The sequence below is a fragment of the Fistularia commersonii genome, unplaced genomic scaffold, assembly GCF_037954325.1.
Source record: "Fistularia commersonii isolate RoL2024-O1a breed Wild unplaced genomic scaffold, RoL_Fcom_v1.0 HiC_scaffold_42, whole genome shotgun sequence".
Classification (NCBI taxonomy): domain Eukaryota; kingdom Metazoa; phylum Chordata; class Actinopteri; order Syngnathiformes; family Fistulariidae; genus Fistularia; species Fistularia commersonii.
This window is the reverse complement of record NW_028234000.1, coordinates 615,001-619,790: the sequence shown is the minus strand read 5'-3', so window position 1 is coordinate 619,790 and position 4,790 is coordinate 615,001.

The window sequence follows — 4,790 nt, the reverse complement described above, 5'->3', positions numbered from 1 at the left end:
TGAGGAAGCAACGGACATCAGGACATTTGTTCTGTATGTAATGAGAAGTTAATAGTGTTACAGGTTTGTGAGAAATTTACAGTGCGAGACAAAAAACGAAATTAAAAGGAAATAATTAGATAAATAGATAGACAAATAAGAAATTAAAACGAAAAAAAAAAAAAAAATTGCAAGGGGAATGTAACATGTAATCAAGTTGTTTTTTTTGTTTGTTTTTTTTTTTTTACCAAAAAAAAAAGGAACCTCGGACATGGGTAACTATATTTTTTTGTTTTCGGATTTTTCCATAAGTTTTAAGGATTTTTTTTTTTTTTTTTATATTTCAAAATCGTTTATGAAGACATTAAAATTTGGGGAGCATTTTTGCATTCTGTTCTTGTGAATGAAGAACTTGGCCAGGCCTAAAAGAACATTGACACAGAGTTCATCTGTTATGTTGCTTATAAGTAAACAGAATGTTATATCATCTTTTGAGAAGGAAACTGGTGACGATGGAATGAGAAGGAGAAAAAATATATGGTCAGTGGTTTCAATGTTGTCTTCACAAAATGTACAAATATTATTTTCAAAATTAAAGCGTACCCTCGATAATTCCTTAGATGGGTAGATGTCAGTCATAATTTTGAAGTGGGTCTCTTTTGCCTTGGGGGTATGGGTAGAGTCAGATACATAGTTCGCAGCGTGGCAATCGATTCCTCATCAAATTTATTTAAAATATCCTTTTTTTTTTTTTGACGTCCAGGGAATAAGTTTCCTGTGAAACATTTCCTAATAAAGGAGTTGCTGCGCTTTCTGTCCACAATTGAGATTCCCTGGAGTGATAGTCGGGGTAACTGTGGTTGTACGGTTCGGTGCGTCATTATATTTTTGGTCAGGAATACAAATTGTCGAGGCAGTGCGTTTCGTAACTTTAGCAACTCTAATATGGGAGGCTTGAATCTGTGTGTAGTACAGAACTGCTCATTGTCCAGAGGACTGCCAGTGTCATCCATCAAGTCAATTATTGACCATATACCTTTCTCAAAGCATTCCTTGTAAAACAGAGGTTTGTTGCCATGCAGTACATATCGATTGTTCCAAACTATTATACTGTGTGGTGAGAAATTGTGTACGTATATCATTTTCCAGTATAATAATATTTGTTTATGGAACTCTGAACATTTGACAGGAATCTTGTTGATATCCAAGTCAGAGATAAGCAGAAGACTCAGGCCGCCGACTTTGTTGAATAAGTAGTTTGGAGTACAATACCAGAAAGAACGATGAGGTTTGATCCAGGATTTCAACCAGTTCACCTTCAATGTCCCATTCAAGCAGTCCAACTCTATCACTTTCAGCCCTCCTTCACTTGTTTCTTTCACCATATGTGATTTTTCTTAGATGGTGTGGTCTGTTCCTCCAGATAAAGTTGAAATTGATTTGGTTAACAGATTTTACGAGTTGATTTGGAGCAGCATTGGAATACGCTGGGTATATACATCTGGATAAACACATCCATTTTAGTCAAATATATCCGGCCTAATATTGATAAATCTCTCTGGAGCCATATATTAGAATTAAGCTTTACTTTGATTCAGTTTAGATTCAATGTTCCTGGATTGATTTAACGTTTGGTCCTTGGATAGGAAAATGCTCAAGTATTTTATTTCTGATTTCATAGAAACATCGCTGATTTCCTTTAGTGGCGAGTCATGCAGCGCAAGAAGTTTGCATTTCTTTAAGTTTAATGACAATCCTGAAGCCTTGGAGAATGTTTTGGTTTTTTTCAGCACTTATTGGGACTTGATGTTCATTTTTCAAAACTAAGGTTGTGTCATCTGCCAGCAGGCTAATAACAATTTCTGTCCCCAACATTACTTCTGTCCCACACGTATACACACACACACACACACACACACACACACACACACACACACACACACACACACCTTAATTCCACTCTTTTATATACGCATGTCTGGAGTTCCGGGAGCTCGTTCTCAACGTTCTGGGGATAATCATAGCTGTGCTGATAGCATTGGCCGAAACGTATCCACAACCAAACCAACATTAGCTCATCCACTCATTCACATATGTGTGTGCCCAGAGGTCCGGGAGCTCCAGTCATAAGTCCGGGTGATCTATGTCCGGAGAAGACTCACATTAGCCGGTCTAAGGGGTCCTGCTGCCCCCCAGTTTCCCCGCCTTTGAGAAGAGACACATAACTCCGCTCTTCCGCTTCTCCGCTATGGGCCCTGGTACTCCCGATCCTCCGAACTCAGGTGAATTGCGTGACGTGCTTCTGCTCTCCTATAAGCCCCTACACACTTCGAACACGGCTGTTATCACCCTGTTACTGCATTTCAATGACACCCATTTGCTTTCGATCTCAGTGTCTGCCTCCGTACGGAAAAAGCGGGATGGGTGGGGGGGCATAAGCGCATTCGTGGTGTAAGTAATCAGAAGTTAATAGTGTTAACGGTTTGCGAGAAATTTTTAATGCTAGACAAAAAAAGAAAATTAGAAGGATATAATTAAATAAATAGATAGAAAAATAAAATTAAAAACGAAAAAAAAAAATTGTGAGGGGAATATAACATGTAATTAAGTTGGCGGTTCACAAGGAATCTCAGACATCAAACTGTTTTTAATTGAACATAAATAGTACACCCAAATATACAAATGTACAAATAAACATAGCAAGGTAGAACTGAATGTCAATGAAACAACCAGGGATGAGGAAGCAACGGACATCAGGACATTTGTTCTGTATGTAATGAGAAGTTAATAGTGTTACAGGTTTGTGAGAAATTTACAGTGCGAGACAAAAAAAGAAATTAAAAGGAAGTAATTAAATCAATAGATAGACAAATAAGAAATTAAAACGAAAAAAAAAAAAAAAATTGCAAGGGGAATGTAACATGTAATCAAGTTGTTTTTTTTGTTTTTTTTTTTTTTTTTTACCAAAAAAAAAAGGAACCTCGGACATGGGTAACTATATTTTTTTGTTTTCGGATTTTTCCATAAGTTTTAAGGATTTTTTTTTTTTTTTTTTATATTTCAAAATCGTTTATGAAGACATTAAAATTTGGGGAGCATTTTTGCATTCTGTTCTTGTGAATGAAGAACTTGGCCAGGCCTAAAAGAACATTGACACAGAGTTCATCTGTTATGTTGCTTATAAGTAAACAGAATGTTATATCATCTTTTGAGAAGGAAACTGGTGACGATGGAATGAGAAGGAGAAAAAATATATGGTCAGTGGTTTCAATGTTGTCTTCACAAAATGTACAAATATTATCTTCAAAATTAAAGCGTACCCTCGATAATTCCTTAGATGGGTAGATGTCAGTCATAATTTTGAAGTGGGTCTCTTTTGCCTTGGGGGTATGGGTAGAGTCAGATACATGGTTCGCAGCGTGGCAATCGATTCCTCATCAAATTTATTTAAAATATCCTTTTTTTTTTTTTTGACGTCCAGGGAATAAGTTTCCTGTGAAACATTTCCTAATAAAGGAGTTGCCGCGCTTTTTGTCCACAATTGAGATTCCCTGGAGTGATAGTCGGGGTAACTGTGGTTGTACGGTTCGGTGCGTCATTATATTTTTGGTCAGGAATACAAATTGTCGAGGCAGTGCGTTTCGTAACTTTAGCAACTCTAATATGGGAGGCTTGAATCTGTGTGTAGTACAGAACTGCTCATTGTCCAGAGGACTGCCAGTGTCATCCATCAAGTCAATTATCGACCATATACCTTTCTCAAAGCATTCCTTGTAAAACAGAGGTTTGTTGCCATGCAGTACATATCGATTGTTCCAAACTATTATACTGTGTGGTGAGAAATTGTGTACGTATATCATTTTCCAGTATAATAATATTTGTTTATGGAACTCTGAACATTTGACAGGAATCTTGTTGATATCCAAGTCAGAGATAAGCAGAAGACTCAGGCCGCCGACTTTGTTGAATAAGTAGTTTGGAGTACAATACCAGAAAGAACGATGAGGTTTGATCCAGGATTTCAACCAGTTCACCTTCAATGTCCCATTCAAGCAGTCCGACTCTATCACTTTCAGCCCTCCTTCACTTGTTTCTTTCACCATATGTGATTTTTCTTAGATGGTGTGGTCTGTTCCTCCAGATAAAGTTGAAATTGATTTTGTTAACAGATTTTACGAGTTGATTTGGAGCAGCATTGGAATACGCTGGGTATATACATCTGGATAAACACATCCATTTTAGTCAAATATATCCGGCCTAATATTGATAAATCTCTCTGGAGCCATATATTAGAATTAAGCTTTACTTTGATTCAGTTTAGATTCAATGTTCCTGGATTGATTTAACGTTTGGTCCTTGGATAGGAAAATGCTCAAGTATTTTATTTCTGATTTCATGGAAACATCGCTGATTTCCTTTAGTGGCGAGTCATGCAGCGCAAGAAGTTTGCATTTCTTTAAGTTTAATGACAATCCTGAAGCCTTGGAGAATGTTTTGGTTGTTTTCGGCACTTATTGGGACTTGATGTTCATTTTTCAAAACTAAGGTTGTGTCATCTGCCAGCAGGCTAATAACAATTTCAGTCCCCAGCACGTCTAACTTTTGGATATCGTTGCTCTTTTCAACATAAACGGCTAGCATTTCGGTAGCAATTATAAATAAATAGGGTGAGATGGGGCAACCTTGGGGGATTCCCACATCAACATGGAAGCTCGGAGTGGTGCCGCTTGGCAGGGTGACACAGCTATGAATATTCTCATAGAGCCCACGGATCACATTCCTGAATATTTAACCAAATCCAAAATGTTCGA